The sequence below is a fragment of the Sinohyriopsis cumingii genome, chromosome 15 (genome assembly GCF_028554795.1).
Source record: "Sinohyriopsis cumingii isolate HCF-2022 chromosome 15, ASM2855479v2, whole genome shotgun sequence".
Taxonomy (NCBI): Eukaryota; Metazoa; Mollusca; class Bivalvia; order Unionida; family Unionidae; genus Sinohyriopsis; species Sinohyriopsis cumingii.
The window spans coordinates 145392778-145415946 of record NC_142975.1 but is presented as its reverse complement, the minus strand read 5'-3'; the positions used below and the strand labels follow the sequence as shown (position 1 = coordinate 145415946).

The window sequence follows — 23169 nt, the reverse complement described above, 5'->3', positions numbered from 1 at the left end:
AAAGATAAACCTTGTTTAGTGTGATTTTTTGCTATAATGTACATATTGGAAAGGGGAGAGAAAAAAAGAGGGAAAAAATGAAAAACATTGCGGCAGTAAATAATTCTTTGGTGATATCAAAGTACCAATAGATGAATACGTAGAGGAACATATGCACAGAAAGCTTAGTAGCAAGAAATCTGTCATGGTGACATAGTACGAGGAAATATATGGTCATCAAGAAGAATCATGTACAAGTAAGCATATACGAAATGTTGACGAAATGTGTCAGGTTTCTGGGTCGAGCTAATTATGACTGCATGCAGATATTGCCCTAACAGTGTAAGCAGAAGATGATGAGAGATTACTGGCATTTAATTATATGTTGAGAAGATAATCAGAATATAGTGTTGACTACACCACTGCACACATCGTGTCAGATTTGAAAGTTTTGGTGAAACGGCGCTTGCCTGCAACACTATTGCTTCCACATTCATTATTGTAGAATCTCATTGTCGTTAGAAACGGTAGATGGTTCATATGCCAAATGTTTTCTCTAGTTTCTTCACTGTTGGTTTTGACACGAATTCATAATCAGGTATCAGACCAATTATATCCATTAACACTTTTGAATTCAACAATGCTTAGATGGTCGCTCTGACATCTTAACTTGTAAGTTAGTTCAGATGATAGTCATGTCTACTTAAATACGTGTATGAAATGATTTTACTGTCATGAAACTCAATTGTTGAATTGAGATTTTTTAGAATGCTTTCTTGTCAGTCTCCTTCAAAAGCGAGGTCACAAGCCAGGTTGATAAAACCCTGATATTTATTTTTTTTAATTAAAAAAAAAAGTTCTGTTTAACATGTACACAAATGAACAGCATGTGGCAAAATTTTATAAGAAGCAGATAAACCTATTCTTTCGTAAATGACTTACAATCATGTAGCTATGAATACTGACTTATAAAAGCTGTTTTGTATGGTTCAGTAAGCATTGTTTTAACCTCGAATGCCTCGATCTTGAGGGGATATCGGTATACTGAGATTTCGGTTTTGCGAAGTTTCCCCTGCATATATAGAACAATCACAATATAGAAATCATATAAATCAAGACAAAATATGCCGAGCTCGAACTATTTAATATATATTTGCTAAGTCAATTCGCATTATATTAGCATGTGCCTTGGCAGGCAATACATCACATCATTGTTTTTGTTCTGTTTTCGTGCGCTAGATATACGAATTTTTTTTCCCCTTATCTACCGGTAAAGTGACTCAGATATTTCACACACGAACATTTACGTTAGAAACACGAGAAAGACTGCACGCTGCCATTCTCCATATAATAATGTCATTAACAGATACTAAATCAAACACGTGGCCAGCTCTACAGCTTTGTGGACGGCCTGTATAGAAGAAAATTAATACGGATTCTAGGTTCTTGAAACATTAACTGAATGTGGCATCAGAAAATTAAAATAGGTCTCAACATTGTATGAAATTTGTCTACATCTTTGCGATGGCTGCCTCTAATAGTTCGCTCATCCGTAATGAAACTGATATTTTCTTCTTCTTTTCTTTTGGCGTATACGTTATTTTCTCTGGGTTCTATGTATGTATATATGTGCAAATATTGACTATTGTTTTGTTGTTTGTTTGTTGTTGGGTTGGGGTGTTTTTCTTTTAAATTTTAAATTGAAAATATAGCATGTTTTCATAGTTTTCTTTCTGTGCATCAATATATGTGTGATTTTAGTATAGTGTATGCTTCGAAAATTGTTGTTCTGATAACGTGTAAGCAATTAGTACGTTTACTCGTACATAAATAAATCCCCTAAACGAAGAACCCACTGCAATGCGTATAGGATGGCTATATTTCACTTTGTCTGAATGGTATTAGCAAAAGGAAGAATTTTTCGAGAGACCTTTCAAAATAATCTACTCAAGAGAGGACTTTCTAAAGAATCTGCTCAAGAGAGACCTTTCAAGAGAATCGAATCAAGAGAGACATTTCAACACAATCTACTCAAGAGAGACATTCCAACAGAATCTACTCAAGAGAGACCTTTCAATAGAATCTACTCAAGAGAGACCTTTCAATAGAATCTACTCAAGAGAGACATTTCAATGTATTCTACTTAAGAGAGGCCGTTCAGAGTAATCTAGTCAAGAGATACCTTTCAATATAATCTACTCAAGAGATACCTTTCAGTATTCTCTACTCAAGAGATACATTTCAAATTTCAGTATAATTTACTCAGGAGAGATATTTCAACATAATCTGCTCAAGAAAATATTATGACAGGCTTTATATCACTTCTTTCGGTGGCAACATCTGTCAATGTTCTAAGCGACAGATTGTTTAACCACTGTGCCATAATACCCTATACATACAGATGGAAGACCGATCCAGATCAGAATGCGCTAAACCTTGCAGCGTACATTTGATGAAGACTCCATCTCCCTCAGTGAACATAACAGAAACAGCAATAACTTTAAATCTTGTAATACCCATGATCGAACTTATATATTTCACTGTATACCCCTCCTCGATGGTCGAACTTATATATTTCACCTTGTGCCCATCCTCGATGCATGCGTCTTCGATGAAAACGTTTTGAGCCGCGGCAAGTTTTTGTTATCTATATGAGTATGAAATTTATAAAATCCATTCTACCCAACGAATCAGGTAGAAGTTTCGTTATTGAATATTCATACGTCTAGTCTGTAAAATGACTGAAATCTCTCTCTCTCTCTCTCTCTCTCTCTCTCTCTCTGTGATGTATCTTTTCCTAAGTCTGGTCGTTAAGTTCAGTTGTACTATCACCCAACAGTCGAATACTTCTGCTGCTGATCATTTTTAAACATGGTCCAGTGTAATTGAAACACTCACATAAATGTTGATTACTAATTCTGTCAAGTGTATATTCACTGAAGTTTACACTGGATAAATCTATATGGATTTTTGTGTTATTTCTGTTAACATTTTGCCTACTCATTCATATGATTCTTTTGTACCTACAACGTGTATTGAATGGACTCGGCAATTTTATTTCGCAGTAATCAGGCAACACAAAAGAAATTGCTACTATCAGGTTTCTATCCAGTCACCGTGCGAACGGTTTGAAGCTCACCTGAGACTTTAACATTATAACCATTAAGGGTATTTCCCCAATATGGGTTAGGCAAAGACTTAAAAAAAATTGTACAAACAGCTGACTTGCTAGGCGCGCAGCATTAAGAGGTTAATGTTAGGACTGGTCAACCTGGTGTCAGGATAATGTGACTGGGTGGGACATAATGCTACATGTCTGCAGCATGATGCCCCAGTGCTAGACATCACTATAAACTGCCACACTGCAGACATAGTAGCGATTGAATGAAAAATTGTTAAAGTTACGTTCAAAATCCTAATATCACACACACACACACACACACACACACACACACACACACCATGGGTTAGGCTGAAGCCCCGAACTACTTACAGGTTCTTGCAAATCTGAGTCCTGCAATGAGAAAGATGGCCAAACCATCAAATTACTAGAAATTTCCCCCAGCTATTGATACACATCATCAATTTATAAATAAACCGTTACTGTGTTGCAGACCATGTTGACAAACATGTATATTGATGGGCCCCGAGTGGCCGAGTGGTCTAAAGCGCTCTCCGTTACGGATCACTTCCATCTCACCTCCGTCTGCGTGGGTTTGAGTCTAGGATTCGGCCAATGTGGGTATGTGAGAAACCTTGCCAGTAGCTTCTCGTTGGTCGGTGGTTCTTCCCGGGGCTTTCCCGGGTTCTTCCTCCACCATTAATACTGGCCGCCATACATAGCCTATCGTGTGCTGAAAAATGGCGTTAAACCCAACAACAACATGTATATTGATGCTAATATGAATTGATGTAATGATGACAAAGGCAATGTCAACCGAGTGTACATTTAATGGAACCATATCGTAATAATCAGAACAACCTAACAACGTACAGTTAATGGAACCATATCGTAATAATCGGAACAACCGAAGGTACAGTTTTTAGAACCATATCGAAATAAACAGAACATCCGAAGTGTAATGTGTCGAATTTTGAGTAAGCATTGAACATTACAATTTAATACACTGTACATTACAATTTTAGCAAGTTCAAGCCAACAATGTTTTTTATGCAATTTATTTCTTTAATTTTATAGTTACTAGTTCATTGATAGCATTGACTGGCTGCATGCGATCCAAATTTTTAGATGTGTAGGATTTCATAGAGTTATATGAATTAATTTCCTTTGTTTGTTTGGACGATATTGATTATAGTGAGTTAACGTCAACTGCATATTTATATCTGATTTTGTTATGCTTAAAGAATATTGTAGGTTAGGGATTGCAGTGATCTAGAAGTTAGTGAGTCTTTTGCAACAGTAATTGATAGCATGTATCTTACTGAGTGGAACTGACTAGGTTGGATGTCTAAGAAGTCATGTGGTAGCGTATGCTGAGATATGGGAATGTTTGTTTATATGCACCGCTCACATGTTATTTTATGGTCAGTTGCTGTGACGCAAGGGTGATGATCTATCAAATTAGGTCAGACTTATATGTGCATTACAGGAGTGGTTTTCTTTTTAGCTAGATATAACGATTGTACCTTGCTCAAAATACAGTCTAAATTTGTAAGGACCATTAACCGTTAAGGTTACCTTATGTCAGTATTTATGCAGTGTTTAGATAGCTATGTTTATGCTTTCTGAGTAATGAAAGTGAGAGAATTGAATATACATATAGAAGGTGTTACAAATATAGACCGAGGGGTAATCTTGTCATTCAGGGAAACAACCCTCTGGAACAGTCTTGGACAGTCCAGTAGACCGAAGCCCGGCTAAGAGATCGAGCGGTTAGGATAGAAAGATCAAGAAAGATCAAACGAATACACGTGAAGGTGGGAAGACGTAGCATACAAGGAGACAAAGACAGAAAGCGACGATAGGTGATGCATATCAGGCGTGGACATTGTGCTCGTTTCACCACTCTCGTTATCATGATGAAATGAATCAATAATAGAACACTGCTACTGAAATTCTGTAAACGTAAATTTGTTTGAATTGAACCTGACACTATTAGTTTATGTCATTGATTAAATTGTTATTCTATTGTCTAAAGGGGGCTCGTATTGTTTTATTTCTTCTCAATAGTTATGCTCATTTCTATGTTGACGTTCTATCTATCAACTCACCGGGCAATAAAATCGAGGGAGGTCATCCTATAGATAACGATAGCCAAAGTTAATGAACCACCACTTCTTACCAACAGGGAACATCGTTACACGAATGTACAGTTTTTAGAACCATATTGCAATAATCAGAACAAGCGAAGGTACAGTTAATGGAACCATATCGTAATAATCAGAACTACCGAAGGTACAGTTAATGGAACCATATCGTAATAATCAGAACAAGCGAAGGAACAGTTATTAGAACCATATCGTAGCAATCAGAACAACAATGGGTACAGTTAATTTAATCATATCGTAATAACCAAAACAACCGAAGGTACAGTTAATGGAATTAATCAGAACAACCGAAGGTACAGTTATTACAACCATATTGCAATAATCAGAACAACCGAAGGTACAGTTAATGGAACCATATCGTAAAAATCAGAACTACCGAAAGTACAGTTAATGGAGCCATATAGTAATAATCAGAACAACCGAAGGTACAGTTAATGGAACCATATCTCAATAATCAGAACAACCGAAGGTACAGTTAATTTAATCATATCGTAATAATCAGAACAACCGAAGGTACAGCTAATGGAACCATATCGTAATAATCAGAACAAGCGAAGGAACAGTTATTACAACCATATCTCAATAATCAGAACAACCGAAGGTACAGTTAATGGAACCATATTTCAATAATCAGAACAACCGAAGGTACAGTTAATTTAATCATATCGTAATAATCAGAACAACCGAAGGTATAGTTAATGAAACCAATCAAAACAACCGAAGGTACAGTTATTGGAACCATATCGCAATAACCAGAACAACTGAAGGTTCAGTTAATGAAACCATATCGTAATAATCAGAACTACCGAAAGTACAGTTAATGGAACCATATCGCAATAAGCAGAACACCAAAGGTACAGTTCATGGAGCCATATCGCAATAATCTGAACAACCGAAGGTACGGTTAATGGAATTATATCGTAATAATCAGAACAACTGAAGGTACAGTTAATGAAGCCATATCATAATAATCAGAACAACCGAAGGTACAGTTAATGGAACTATATCGTAATAATCAGAACAACCGAGGGTACAGTTAATTTAACCATATCGTAATAATTAGAACAACCGAAGGTATAGTTATTGGAACCATATCGTAATAATCAGAACAACCGAGGGTACAGTTAATTTAACCATATAGTAATAATCAGAACAACCGTTATTAGAAGTGTATCGCAATAATCAGAACCACCAAAGGTACAGCTATTGGAACCATACCGCAATATTCAGAACAACCGAAGGTAAAGTTATTGGAACCATATAGTAATAATCAGTACAACCGCAGGAACAGTTAATGGAACCATATCGTAATAATCAGAACAACCGAAGGTACAGTTAATGGAACCATACTGCAATAATCATAACAGCCAAAGGTAAGGTTAATGGAACCATATCGCAATAATCAAAACAGCCGAAGGAACATTTAATGGAACCATATCGTATTGGATATTAAGGTACGCTTAATGGAACCATAACGCAATATTCAGATCAAACGAAGGTACAGTTAATCTAACCATATCGCAATCATTAGAACAACCGAAGGTACATTTAATGGAACCATATCGTAATAATCAGATCAACCGAAGGTACAGTTAATGGAACAATATCGCAATAATCAGAACAACTGAAGGTACGCTTAATGGAACCATATCGTATTGATTAGAATAACTGAAGATACGGTTAATGGAACCATATCGCCATACTCAGAACAACTGAAGGTACAGTTAATGGAACCATATCGCAATAATCAGAACAATGGAAGGTACGCTTAATGGAACCATATCGTAATATTTAGAATCACTGAAGGTACAATTAATGAAACCATATCGTAATAATCAGAATAAATGAAGGTACAGTTAATCTAACCATATCGCAATAATTAGAACAACTGAAGGTAAAGTTAATGGAACCAAATCGTAATAATCAGATCAACCGAAGGTATAGTTAATGGAACCATATCGCAATAATCCGAACAACGAAAGGTACACTTAATGGAACCATATCGTAATAATTAGAATAACTGAAGGTACAGTTAATGGAACCATATCGCAATAATCAGAACGACCGAAGGTACGCTTAATGGAACCATATCGTAATAATTAGAATAACTGAAGGTACAGTTAATGGAACTATATCGCCATAATCAGAATAAATGAAGGTACAGTTAATGGAACCATATCGTAATAATTAGAACAACTGAAGGTACAGTTAATAGAACCATATCGTAACAATCAGAAGATTACATATGTATGTCTTTTTGAACACCGTCTGTTTTCGACACCTGTTTTTCTAAACCCCAAATCATGCATTTATCATGTACGTTTATTGTCCTAATTTATTGCCCGTCCTTGGTTCGTGTGCCAAGTTTCACGCGACCTCACGCTCATGTTTTGAAGGCCTGATGCCATTAAGTATGTCAGTTCCTTTCGTTCACAGCGTCGGTAAGTAATGATTAACAACCATGGGCGTACATCCAGAAATAGACAAATCTCGATACGTTTGTTAAACTCTTTGAAGAGTTTATAAACATTTTACAGCTATGAATAATAGTTTCAGGCAATATTAAAATATAAACATTACTATTCACGTTAAGGGCACGAACTATGGCAGGTCAAGGATACCACTACAACTGCAACTACATTATAATTTATACTAATTTAAGTGTTGCTAGAGTATCTATAGTAACATATTAGTGCCTTGGTGCAACCAAAAGCAATTAATCTTATTCATAAGTGGCGTTCGTTACATTTCTCTGTAGATAGACATGGCGCGGAGGTAAAACTTGAAGGCATATAAGTGGAACATTGGAGCAGACAACACTGTGTTTACTTGTGCTATGTTCTAATCATTTTCAATTTTGTTCGAAATATTCTTGTCGCCCAAACAGATGTGTTTGAAAGAAATATTATATCCCATGCTGTATTTTAAACAATGCAACAATGATTTATCTAAAAATATTGTCGTCTTCGGAAAGAGAGTTCTTTCTGAGGATTGTTGTATCCTTACACGCTTACACAAAATGATTTTATACAAACTGCATACTACAGTCCAGGGACTGAAGATGCTTTTTTATTTTATATGTCCAGACATTTTCTCGGGGAGTGGGGAGCCGAGTGGTCTAAAGCACACTCCGTTACGGATCACTGCCATCTCACCTCTGGCTGCGTGGGTTCGAGTCTCGGATTCGGTCAATGTGGGTATGTGAGAATGCTTGCCAGTAGCTTCTCGTGGGTCGATGGTTCTTTCTGTGATTTTCCCGGGTTCTTCCTCCACCATTAATACTGGCCGCCATGTATAAGACTATTGTGTGCTGAAAAATGGCGTTAAACCCCACAACAACAACAACGTTTTCTCGTATAGGGGATAAAACTAAAACTGCAGAGCAACTAATGGTCCATCTTTGTCAATTTCTTTATACTAAGGATGAGTAGTCTTGACTACAACAGTTTTTAAAGTTTATTTCGTCTTAAAACTTTAAGAAATTACTGCCATATTGTTCAACACATGGAAACAGTGCTTACTTAAAATATTCCTGAGTACATTAATGTTTTGTTTTACATCTAGATAAACATTAGTTTATTTTTAATCATTCGTCCCAGTTTTATATTTGTACCCATGGTAGCAAACAACTCTATCTTTTTGTGACAGTATAATCTTAAACCAACATTGGTTCACTTGATTTTGATTTGCTTCTTTGTTTGTTATCTAAGTGTTGATGTGTTTCTTGTGTACTTCTATGCTGTACGATACGCTGTCTAGATAGCTCACACAGTCTGTGTATATTGGCAAGGTAACTTGAAATTGTGTCTCGTTTTTCTGCTGGTAATATGTAACACAATATTTTTGTTATTGTGAAATAAATTTCGCAACACGTAGAATTATTATCGAATTCTGTTTTCACTGGGGTAGACAATACACAGACGATTGCTCAAGATCAAATTCATCGACGTATTGGCTCTTTACACTATACAGAAGATAGTATGTCATTGTTATGAAACGTGCATCCAACCGCGAGTTTTAAATTACCTACTTTTCTTCTTCCATATATGCAGTAAAGATGTATACATTACTCGTACGTATTGTTCTTCTATCAGTTTGCTATTCTATAGCTTTACAAGTGTGCTTACAAAACATACGCGTGTAATGGAAACCATGATCATAATTAGCCTGACGTCCATATATATTGTTTGTATTAATATAATCGATCTAACTTATATACCGTGTCTTTTGTCATGCCCATCTTGTATAAACAGACGACTGTGTATTGTGCATCACGTTTAAACATGATAAATGTATTTTATGAATGGTTGTGAACAACTTACTTAGATATGCTTACAGACAATGCAGAGTCTTATTTGTTGTACGGGCTCTATTTACACCTAGACTAGTATTTGCAAGTATTCCAATAATACCGTATATACTCGATTGTAAGAGAAGTCCAACTGCAAACTGCCCAGACCTAGATCTGTAAATAATGACCTTCCAAAGGAACATGGGCGAATGTGGATCAAAAAAAAAATAAAGCGAATAATTGCCACTTAGAGGTATGCATAATCAATTTTTTTTAAAAAATAAACTCGTTACGAAAATGGTCGATTCTGAATGCATACACGTTATCATTGTATAGTAGATGATCAGCGACGGTGTTATTGCCTGGATCAAGTAATTAATAACATAAAATATTAAACTATTGGATGGAACAACAGAAATCTGAACAGAAATATAGATCAGAGCAACACGAGCCATTACATAAGCGGGGCCCCGAGTGGCCGAGTGGTCTAAAGCGCTCTTCGTTACGGATCACTGCCATCTCACCTCTGTCTGCGGCGGTTCGAGTCTAAGATTCAGCCAATGTGGGTATGTGAGAAAGCTTGCCAGTAGCTTCTCGTGGGTCGGTGGTTCTTTCCTGGGTTTTCCCAGGTTCTTCCTCCACCATTAATACTGGCCGCCATGTATAGCCAATCAAGTGCTGAAAAATGGCGTTAAACCCCACAACAACAACAACAACAACAACAACCATTACATAAGCAAACCGAAATTGAACGACATCTGAATGATTCACTTTCTCTTAGAAATAGGGTTACAACATTTATCTGAAATTCAATTAGCCGTTCTGTGATACCGTTAAAACAAATTTCATCGTGTAATCGAGTGAATGATCGAACTCAAATCTCCGGCATGTCAGAATCACATGCTGCTTCCGGTCTTTTCCGCATCACTGTTGTTGACAGATTAGTGTTGATGTTTTCTCTGTCTCTATCTCTGTCTGCCTCTGTCTCTCTCTCTCTCTCTCTCTCTCTCTCTCTCTCTTCGGGTTGTAGAGTGCGCTCTTTTCCATTGTGCACTACAAGAATGGAGCTATTTTTCCTTCAAATTAAATATAATACCCAACCTAATTGTGTGTCTGGGTTGTCCTCCTTCTGAGATTGAAAATTATTATACTCTTCTTTACGTCAGATATTGTCTTAACGGAATTCAACAGAACAAAGCTATGGTCCGTTCGCAACCTGATATGACACGCAAACAGCATATTAAGGTAAACTCATCTTTTCTAATGGCATTCCTAGTGACAATTGCACCCCTAACTGGAACTGAAACTCGCTAGCCAAGGTTCCGATGTGTTAACCCTATCTAAACCTTTGCGGATCGATAAGATATTTCAATACTTTGCCTGTTCGACATCTATTGGATGACATGAGTTGTCTCCCTTAGTTTGTAATACTAACTAACCTATAGCATTCAAGACAAATATATTAATTCTCACAATGCGTATCAAGGTAAGGCATGGCATTTCTACACTACATGATTTCTATTACATTCACGACAGATGAATGTGCGATTATTTTGCTGAACTCGAGAAAAACTATAGTACGAATTAAAAACGAATAAATTCAACATATTATTACAGACCTATGTTAATGAACATATTGTATGCAATTGAAACTAACCTTGTGCTTTATTGAAACTAACTCTTACTATGCAGCTGAATATCTCTCCCCCCCCCCCCAGCCCCCACCCCTCTCTCTCTCTCTCTCTCTCTCTCTCTCTGATTTGTTATATTTTCTTATAAGTTTTGAATTTCAGTAGAAAATTTGCAACACGTACAGACGTTGTTGATTATAAATTTGTCTTCAAGACTCGTAAAAAGAATAATGCTTAAGAAAAAACATTAGGTTATGTTTTAGGAGATGAACCTATTCTTTTTAAAATAATATGAAAATTGAAATATTAGTGTGAACATTTTGTAGAGCAGGGAATAGACCAATCTGATTAAAAAATAAGATCTCCGCTGACCATATTTAGATCTCTCTCTCTCTCTCTCTCTCTCTCTCTCTCTCTCTCTCTCTCTCTCTCTCCCCGACTATTAGATCATGCGTTGCCGTCGCATGATAAGCAGAGAGATCATGGTATGTTTTCTTCTACTGATTAATCAGTGCCATTTGCTATATATGTTATTAATTTAAAGAAACTAACAACAAAAAAAAAATTCAACAACGAAACAAATAAAATTTTGTAAGAATATCTTTTTTTCCTTTTCTTAACTTAGATAAACATGTGTCAGACACTGAAAGGTCAACGTTTGAAAATGAACTGTGCGGTTTATAAAACAAATTTTCAAACTTTATTTGAAGTAGTTCATATTTTGTTTTACCTTTATGGTTCATTTTATATTACTTAACATGTACCTCAAAATTAATTACATATATTTGCAAGAGTTGTATCGTCCTAAAATTGCCGTGAAATTCGTTATTTTTACATTTCTGGAACTATACTTTTAATTTTTTTTTTATTATGTATATTTGAAACCCTCTGATATGTTGCTCTGTTTATATTTTTTTTAAAAGGATTTGGATCAAAAATTTTATGTTATGAATTTTTTGACAGGGTATTTAACTCCTAGTGTTTTCTATAGGTTTGTTCTTCCGGTTTGGTTTCTATCACCTAAAACCGGGGTCACTACCCTATTGAGATTTTGGTGACCTTGGCTAGAGGTCTCTTATGTCCCGTGTTTGCTATCTGTGAGTATGCTATTTGTTTGTTTGTGCTATAGAGTGTCTATGATGGGACAGCCTTCTGAATCAAATTTGTTCCCAGTTTTCTTACCACAGTTTATAAAGAATACCTGTTAATTTTACTTGTTTTATTTGAAATTTTGAATTTTGGCGAAGTTACGGTGTACTGCTTTTTAAGAAAAAAAATAGCTTATTGTTTTAATGCGTGCTATATGTGAGTCGTACTTCGCTTTTTCTTTTTTTTTCTTTTTTTTTAGGTCAGCATTATGTTGGGCTTTCTTTATTTCCATATGCATTGCCCTTATAAGGGTTGCTGCCTTTTATAATTCCATTTTATTAAATCGAATGGTGCCAAAAGGTTGTTAATTTTCCTGAACGAGGTAGCTTATACAGTCTAACGACTGTATGGGGTTGGTATGTAGAGGGTGCTGGATATTTCTGTTTTGTTTGTCCTGATATTCCTCATGTGGAGAAATTTCCGGACTCAACCCGGGCCTGTTCACTTCGCGTAGCGCCATGGGACATAGCCCCATGGCATCCTCATCTCGTACTTTCTCCACATGTGGTCCCTGTCCTTGGTTTTCCTCAAAGAAAGAAGAAGAAGATATTAGTATCTCTAAATTTTACAAGGCAATTATTTTCCGATACAAATGACTTGGCCACAGGCCCTCATTGTTTCTACAATATAGTTTGTTATCATATATAAAGTTTTCTTTGTCAAGTTCACATCTATATATAATAAGTGTTGATGTTTGTATATGTTATTTGTATTAATTTCACTTATAACTTTATCTCTCTTAATTTGTGGTATTGGACATTGTACCATTACATGATATTTAAAAAAGGACCTTTTTTACACAGTGGACATTTTGGCGGTTCTCTGACCATTCGCTGTCTCACTGCTACCTCTCCTGTCAACCACGCATCATGCATGTATTTGAAGCAGAGGCTTTGTATTTTCAGGGAGCCTAGTTTTTTCCAGTGCCCCCATGCTTTATTCCAATTTACGTGTATATTTTCTTTCTAACTTTACTTTTTATGGGTTTTGTTATATCTTCCCGTATCCAGTCATATGTCAGTTTTTGTTCTCTATCCCATAAGTCTTTTATACTTTTAATTGGCTCATAAGAGAGCAGTGTGAGGAAATATAGTCAGAAATTTGTCCATCTTTACGGTGTGATATTAACTTTATATGCTCGCTAAGAGTTACGTAAAGTTTATGGCAGTCGGCTAATTGGTGTGAGGCCATTAGCATATGGGTGGCTATGCGTTTATTCAGTAATTAGACGGTTGAGTCGGTTCGTCGCTTCAAAGGAATTTAAGCTCTTTGTGTCGCTAAGAATATCAGATTTCTGCATTCACACATGTGAGAAGATTTGTGCCAAGTGCCGCCGAACATCAAACGAGGCGTACCAGCCAATCGGAATTAGAGGAATTTAAAAATATACAAGTAGAAGGACATAATGTCTCAGACAGACAAGGGGGCAACGAAATATCTAGCCATACCTGTGTACACTTAATCAGTGGTTTCCCGACGTTGAAAGGAGTTCAGGACTCAAGAAAGTATCAAAAAGGATTTTGGAGGGAAACAACACTCTGCGCGAACTGGGAGAGTAAATGAACTGGGAAAGAAATAGAAACTTCTACCGGTAGGAAACATCTCAGTCGAATATTTGTGTTTATTTATGTAGATATTTATGTAGATATGAATTTAATAGATTGTGTATTATAACGTATAACTAATTTACTAGGACATGAAACATAACATATTGCAGAATTATTAGAGCATATTACATCATAGTGTATAGTTGAATCTATTAGAAAATTGATTTGGGATATGTATTTGCAATTATCAGTATGTATGGATTAATAATTATGTGAGGTAGACGGAGTGGATTTGTATGCAGATATATTTATGTGTTTATATGTATCATTCTATAATTTGTATGACACAGGCAATGTGAATTGTTACCGTAACAACGGTAGATTGCTGTGTCAGAATATAACATTAGACTGTGTGCGTGTGTTACGGAACTTCGTAAGTAATATTATTTGTACGTAGAGCAAGGCGTGTATGGAATGAGAAACGTTAGTTTGTGAGATGGGCCAGGTAAAGTGTTCGCCATTTGTCTGATATGAAGTCCGTGAGAGAGTTGTAGATTACGAAGATTGGTATAGGGAGAACAGGATGTACTTCACTTGTATTTTCTGCAGGGTGCACGGAAGAGACGGCACTGGACTCCCAAGAGTTGGAAGGAGAAAGTACAAGAATTAATGCAGAAGGAATGTGGAAGGAGTTGCACAGGAAGGACGCAGGAGGATAAATAGTGCATGGAGTAGCACAGGAAGAGTGCGGGAGAGAAGAAGACGGGATAAAAGAAGAAATGAATGCAGATGAGAACAAGGGTCTACTCACTGAAAGGAGACTTTCCCAACAGGACGTTAACTCTCAAATAATGAAATAAAGAGAGGCATTTGTTAACAGGCTAATTAATGCATTAGTATATGAGTAAAGTGTAACTGGAAGATTTATATCCAGAAATTACTTGAATAGTTTATTTACTATTAATATTGATTAACTTGTTATATATTTTACCTTGAGTTGTTAATGTTTGAAGGCTGTTGGCATTGCTGACTGGGTGCTCGTGAGCCTTCAAACTTTAAATGTCCACTTATTAGTCCTAATACTGTAGAGGGGATGTGACAAGTAGTTATGGGGTTCACTATAGCTACCAATGGGTTCGTATGGCCACAAGAGGAAGTTACAATTACGCAGCCATTTTGAAAAAAAGAACAACTGTATGGGAACAACCAGGATTTAATGTAAAAAAAACTGAATAACATTGTGACCATTATGGATACAAGAATTTAATATTGTGGGATAATCTGGGTACAAAGAAACCTAATATTGTGAGACGCTAAATGGGAATTTAACATCATGGGATGGAGAGATTGAATTTATTAAGATTTGGAGTCATTTAGGAGCCCTATCGAAATTTAAAATTGGGAGCGATGCAGAAACCCTAGATCAATTTAATATTATTGGACTATTCTTTGGATCTTACTGACCAAGAACACACATACTGACAAGAACAACACCTACTGACCATCACTAGATATAGTAACCAGAACCTGCTAACTGAAGTAAAATAAACAGCTGAGGGTGACGAACATAAAGTCTTACTTGACCAGCACCAAAATATACTGACTAACACCCACACATATATCCAAAGCCAACAATACACAGTACTATTGACTCTTTAGAAAATGAAGATTAGACTGAGAATAAATGTAATACTAAAATTCAAAAACTGAATTTAATGGAGGCCCAAAAATCCAGAGTATTTTGTTTTCTGGTAAATACCTTTTCTTTAAATATTTAAACCTGTGCAAAAATCCGAAACTTTAAATGGAACCTGAGTTGTAAGTAAATGTCTGACACAAAATCGAGTGCGAAGACTCCTCTGAGAACTGCATTATACCTCTCGTGCTCGTGAAGTAGCAGATACCGCTGTCACCCATCTTGGTCAGAGTACGGAATCTCCGAACTTTTATTCCATGATGCATTTCGCCACCAATCACTGAATTTCGGGGAGAAGTTTCCAAACTAGCTTTTATGGGAATTAGGTTAATGTTATGCTAATTACGTAATTGACTAACAAATTAGTTTTCACCTGTTATCAGCTTATCATAATGACTTGTCAATTCAAGAAACATGCCTCCTAAGTGAGAAGACGACCAAATTGCTGTAAACTGGCTAGACAATGTCACAGACCGGTAATAAGTAAAATCTCTATCCCCTGATATGTAAGTCGGTTATGTCATTTGCACAAAATTGACGTCATTTTATCACGGCTAGTTTTGAATATTTCCCCTGAACTACGGTGATTGGTTGTTAGCTTCAGATGAGCACAACGCATGATGAGTAAAAAAATGTCCGACATTTTTTCCTCTCTTCAGAGCTACAAGAGGAACATAGCTCAGCCATTTCCATCAAGTCGAGAAATAACCTCAAATGTAAGTGAAGAACTAATTAAACGTATAATAGGTGGGTATGGCGATCCTACACATATGTTTTGACAAGAAAAGGTCGATAGTTTTCCGATTGTGACCTTCTTCCGTTGCCTTATTATGTAATTCAAACAAAAGTAGTTCCGAATAAAATTCTCAACGGTGACGAATAATATCCGACGTTTCTTTCTCGTCTGGACAGAGAAGTTCGAGGATGTTTCGATTGACAACTCTACCGTCTGAAAAGAATATCTGTGACCCTCAGCCAGCCTTATTTTGTCTTCTCATTTTAATCATTTTTCGGTTGAATTTTGGTGGCATAGTATAAAACGCAAACACTAGCAGTGTTACATTTGCTGACTCATATTGCGGAACAATTTGGAAGGCGATAGTTTTTGTTTTAGACGCGTTTTTGGAACCAAGTGTGTCTAAAAATTTCAGACATGTAACTATCAGCTTTTTTTCAAAGGATATGGAGCTAATACACTCATTCATCGTATTGGTGTTGCACTAAGTGTTTGATATATTCAAAAAACTGAATACCTGTTTTGTTCTGAGTCGACGAAAAGAACTACTTTGATATGGCATAGAGATACGTCGGGGTCGTAAAGCTGATACGTATTCATATGACATACCAAACAGGTTCTTTTCCCGTTATAAGTATAAAAAATCCACGTATGCAATTTGTATATGCTACATACCACCTTTCTAAGCTTTCTAAATATTTTTAGATTTATTGTATGAATGTCATTCAAAACAAAATTGGGATTCATAAAAACGCGATTCCCTGCGTTCAAAAATAACTACTGGACGTCAAAGAAGGCATTTAAGTAATTCGAATCTGCGTGTGTGCTACGGAAATAGTGAACAATCGTTTCGTACGCCAGATTCAGCATAGAAGATTACATGTGTATATAATAATGTAAATATGCCGAACGAAGTTTGGAACTGAACCGTTCGGAGCTCATTCCAGACGAAACGTCTCCACGACAGTGATTGCTGCCAAACAGGATAGTTCAGATTTCAAATTACATTAACATCTCTTAAAAAGAGTGTCTGTTAGTTACATGCCATAGCCAATGAAAAAATAAACTATTCAATACATTTTGCGATGAAAAAGTGTTAAAAACTTGCAAAACTAGAAATAAAATAAAATTTAGGCAGTGATTTATTCTGATCACAGCGTAATAATTTGTAAATTTATAAATTTGTTTGACTTTATTTTTCTGATTAACATCTTGTCTTGAAAAGTTACTCACAAAATGGCGGACGATGAATTAAAGTGATATAAATTTGAAGGCTAATGGGACATAATGGGAACTGGCACCAGTCTTAAGCCATCACCATCAAACGACCAAAGCATGGAGTTTCATTTGATACCTTTTTGAGGTATCAATATGCCCATTTTGAGGTATCAATGTGCCCTTTTGAGGCATCAATGTGCCCTTTTTGATGTATCAATATGCCTTTTTAGATGTATAAATGTGCCCTTTATGAGGTATTAATATGCCCTTTTTGAGGTATCAATCTGTCCTTTTTGAATAGTTAACGGTATGATTCGCCCAAAGCCACATGCACACTATATTCTATTATGTCAGTGTAAATTACTGACATTTCCAAAGCATATGCAACTACAAGTGCAATGACCCGAGAACGAAATGTACTTTTTAGTCTGATATCCTGCACATCTGTTGTACAATTGTTTAAGTCCCGGTTACTTCGCTTGTCAGACACATAAATACATAACCACTGATCATATGATTACAGGGATCATGAAACTATCGAATTGTTATTTAAATTATTCGCTTGAAAAGAACGTTTTGCCGATGTCTTGTTTATATAAAAAAAAAAAAAAATTGACATGTTACTTGCAAAGGCAGCATTTTCTCTTAAATTGGAGTGATGACATTTGGAACATGGGTACACTTGGTCGCTATCCGGCCACAATCCTACGCGATGATGCAATAAATGTATCCTGTATTATATAGACGGTTACACAAGACTAAACACTAATCAGGAGTCTAGGTAAGCATCGCCTTAATTTGATATATATCAGTTTGTTAATTCCGTATAGGTATGCATGGGTAAAGTGTGCCATGATCATCAGCAAACTACAGCTGAACTAAATTAAGGTATAAAGAGTGGAACTCGATTTGTTAAATGTAATATCCCTTGAAGCCATAAATAAAGGTTTACCAGTCATATTAAGACATATTATCTTCGTACAGTCCTCAAAACAGATATTCCAAGACCGTGACAGATGGAGAACTGCAGTGAAGGCCCTATGTTCTAGAGGGAACGAAGAGGAATGGTTATCATCATATAAGTTTTTTCCCTCCTGAAAATAAATATTTATAGTATTTGCACACCTTCCCGTTTGTTTGTAACCCCATACGGAATTTAAAAACAAAAGGTTTCAAGGATATAAAAATGCACAAAAATGAGTAATTTCATTCATTGACTTATAAGTTCTATCTGAATGTCGCCAGGGGTGTCCCAAACACTGTCAACTTGTTGGCATTTCGAACCAAAAGGGAGCTTTTTTAGTAACATGGTCGCCATATTTCTTTGGGTGAACCTTTGTTTTCGAGCAACATATGTGCTGTAGTTAACCGTCTCTGATAATCTCAATAATTCTGTAAATTTTGGAGATACAGCTCTTTGAACACGTGTATACAGGAGTTCCCTCTTTTTATTTTGCTCAATTTGTTTATGAATATTAAAACGTTACATTGCAAATATTGGACGCAGACGACACAGTTTTTACTAAAATGAACTGTTCCAGAGATAGTGAGCAGCCTGTCTACTTGTTTACATCGTGAGATATCGTTTGCATTGAAACATCAATAAGTAGACAGTGTTAGGGACCCCATGGCGAGAGCCATTTAGAAATTATAAATAGTGGTCATTTTGAACTGTTCTCAAGCCCGTAGTCGTTTCACCGTGATAATAACTTCATTGACGTCACAATATATAGATGACGCGTTAATAATAACAGTAACGCAATCAATCGTTCTGGACAATTAAAACTCAGTTATTTTTTCATTATTTTTTTACATATTAAATGAGTAGATATTTCATTATTTGTTGAATTGCGGCCGTGTGTTATGTTCACAACCATTGTAAAAGCACGTCATAATAGCAATAGTTTTAACACTTTTATTCAAGGAATGGGATCCGCAAATGGACACCGGTTCTCTTGTAGTTTCGTTTATGCTGATATGCCATATGTAATCTTTATGTACAGATGATGTCGGTACAGGCCAAAACACGGGGATGGCGGAAAACCCATTCAGACATCCTCGTATTTTTCTGCCTCATCCCGTGATTCGCATACTAGAACGAGACCTAAAGTGTAAGTAATGCCAATTTTGAACAGTCGTCATCCTCATGGTTGTTATTATGTCATAACGTTATTTACGTAATAATGACTAAGTGACGTGTCACCACAATATAAACGTTAGTTATAGGTTTAAGCTTTCGAAAGTTAGGGATTTTCTTCAATTTTGCTATTTAAAACCTTGCTGAAATTAGAGCTCAAAACAAATGTGCATTAAATTCAGTGATTTTGAACTTAGTCAACTGTTTTTTTTTTCTTCCAACGCCTGTTTTTCCTTATTTTCACTGACGAGTCCAAAACAACCGACCCACTCCACCCCACCCCCACCCCCAGAACAGCAGCTGCAGTGGTTATTCCCAAATTCAACATGCAAATGGAATCGAGATTACCAGACCACTGCTCTACTTTCACCACAGAGTTGTGGGCATAATAAAATCATTAAAATGGATTAAAGACCAAACAGTTCCAAAAGCAGTTATCATCAGCGACTCACTCAGTGTAATAGAATCCATCAAATCTCACAGCACCAAATCAAGAAAACAATTCTTGGCTAGAGCCTTCTATTTGCTTAAGGAATTATCCACAGCGGGTCAGATAGTTGAATTCATGTGGATACCCTCGCATAGAGGAATCCTTGGTAATGAGCTAGCCGACAAAGTCGCAAAAAACATATTAGCGAACCCTAGGCCTGCCCCACTCAGATATATCATAACAGAAGCCCAAAGCATAACAAGAAACTATATTAACCAGAAATGGCAGGAGCACTGGAACTCCACTACCAAAGGCAGGATACTACATTCCATTATAAAAGAAACCAATAGGTCCATCAAACCACCCAAAGTGAACAGCCTGGACCAAAAAATTATCAATTGATGCGATTGATGCGTAACCAGAAAAATAAAATTAGCAGGAAGTTTTGGCAAACATCTAGGACCCAAGCCTGCTAATATCAATTGGTATCACTGCAAAACCACTGAAGACCTGCCACATATATTCAATACCTGCTCAAAATATCAGGTAGCTAGAATGGAATTTCAAAAAGTCCTCCAAAAAATTGGACCCCTACCACTTACCCAGGTTTCCTTAAAAATAACAACCCCAACATAAATCCGACCTACCAACACATACTTAAATTCCTAGACACATCAAGCTAAAAGAAAAAATATAAAACACCATAATAAAAAAACATAAAATAAACACTAGCAGATGGGCACCCTTGACATATCCTGTGGGACCTGAGTACTCAGCAAGGGTGTCCCACTAGCTCAAACATAACAACCAGTAAAAGAGACGTAACCCACCCAAATACTCTCTACAACCAGATTAATATACACAAACAGACGGGCGCTTTTGATACGTACCTAGGAACCTGAATACTCAGCAAAGAGTGCCGTCTTCTTAAATCCCAAATATATCCTTAAAAATCAACAAAAGTAATATTTAAAAACAAAAATCTTCTCTGCTCTCTTCTTAGCCCTAACATGAAAGACAGCCAAGGTAATACTGCGGCCTACTTCTGTGATACAGACCATACTAACACTAAAGCAACACAGAGTTTTCCATCCAATCCAACCTAGATCATCTTTAGAACAATTTCGGACACAAGAACCAGAACTCAAAATTCGTGCAAGTGCATCCATTTAGTCCAGTACCCTGGAATGAGCGGACTCCTGTCTGCAGATGGTCGCCTGCCTTCCTGGTCACTTCCTCCCTTGCCTCAGTCAGACACAAATAAGCGTGCAACGCGCGCATGAAACACCTAACATAAATAAAAGCAAAATTAAATGAATAGCGAGTGGCACTATGTTGCCAGAATCCTTACACAATTCTATCAAGAGGCCTACAAGAACTACCCAGTCCAGCAGCTAGTAGAAGCAGCTAACTACATTTATAGCTACACAGCTACCATTTCCCCGAAATCACCTGAGAGGAAAAAGGACTGCGGAGAAATGTAGAGAAGCAGAAGAAAAACAGGAAACTTTTGCTTAAAAAGCCTTTCTAAGGGCTACTAATATTGCCTCTAATCCAGGGAACCATTTTGGCTTGGTATCCCGTTTTGATAAAACTATTATGTACACTTACTTGATCCTTCAATCTACCGCTGTAAAATTCAAACCTTTATCATCTAACAGTGACCAAACTTTTTATGTCACTCAGACATATTAGTTATTAAAAATTTGTAGGGCATCTACAACGTACACTATGTACTAGAATTTTTCCGATGTTAGGACGTAGGAAAATTTTACAACTTGTTTTGATTTGACACAATTGCACAGGTGGCTAACACATTATTAGCATTTTTTATTGTCCATTAGTACAACTAGACTAAATTTGACTAAGTAAGGGCTGGCGTTCTTGGGAGTGCACGAAATTCATGGCTGGCTTGCCGAGTTCCTTGCCCTTATGCCTCTCTCGGACATCGTATAACGGCGGCGATGTGGAACAATTTCCACCCGCCTAAAGTGAGATGTCCCGATATGACGTCATCGTTGCCACCAATCGCAACGGGCGTTACATACTGCTTGGGTCGACACCTAGTACAGTCAATATACGGACTGAAATCAACTCTTTGTTAACATGGATGTGTGTTGGGCCCATTCCCACTCATGAAAGCCCTTCATTCAGGTCATTAGGGACATATAGTCCTACGACCTAACGGCTAAATTAGCAGTGCTCCTTGAGCACATAAACGCCTGTGGGATGTGGCACTAATTCTTTTCCCCAGGAACATTTAGCATCCCACTGTGCAGGAATAAACCCGTCGCATATGCCCTTTGGGGCGCACGCGAAGTAAATCCAAGTAATCAATCAATCAATCAATCTCTTTCTTCGTATGTATAACCGTACAGTCATTTGTACATTCATTTTTGGGCACACGCGACGTAAATCCAAGTAATCAATTAGTCAAATTTGTATTCCAAAATCTTGCACGGATTCGGCTAATGTGGGTATGTGAGAAAGCTTACCAGTAGCTTCTCGTGGGTCGGTGGTTCTTTCCGGGGTTTTCCCGGGTTCTTCCTCCACCATTAATACTGGCCGCCATGTATTGCCTATCGTGTGCTGAAAAATGGCGTTAAACCCTACTACAACAACAAAATCTTGCAGATTTCGGAAGTATGATTACAATTACGTTTCGGAGCTCTTTCTGGAAGTCTAAGTTATTCGTGCAAAAGATTTAAATTCTCCGACAAGTTCCCTCAGTTGAAATGAACACGTGTAAAATTACTTTCAAAGATACTAGTATCCCTTTGTTATTAGGCCTTAAATTTACAGTATGATATGACGTCATTGTGACATCATAAGTTTTTGTTATATGTGGCAGATATTGAAAACTTGCGGTATGGCGTATTAACCTAAATAACATTCGCAGGCATTTGATAAAAAATGATATTTTAGGTTAAGCTATGACAAGCGTTTAAGTCAACATCATTCTTAGAGAAAGACCACTAACCTTTCTAATATTTCGAGTTGGCAGAGTCTATTTAAGTAATGAAGATTATCTGTATAGCGAAACACACTGCTCCGGATTCTTACCAA

At 36.7% G+C, this 23169-nt stretch overlaps 1 long non-coding RNA gene across 1 annotated transcript; it reads left to right on the top strand.

The window, feature by feature from the left end:
- Positions 1–5: 5 nt before the first annotated feature.
- LOC149782996 (uncharacterized) lies at positions 6–5137 on the top strand. Its single transcript, XR_016414485.1, has 2 exons — positions 6–236; positions 4807–5137. It is a non-coding gene; the product is annotated as an uncharacterized LOC149782996 (long non-coding RNA).
- The last annotated feature ends 18032 nt before the right edge of the window (positions 5138–23169 follow it).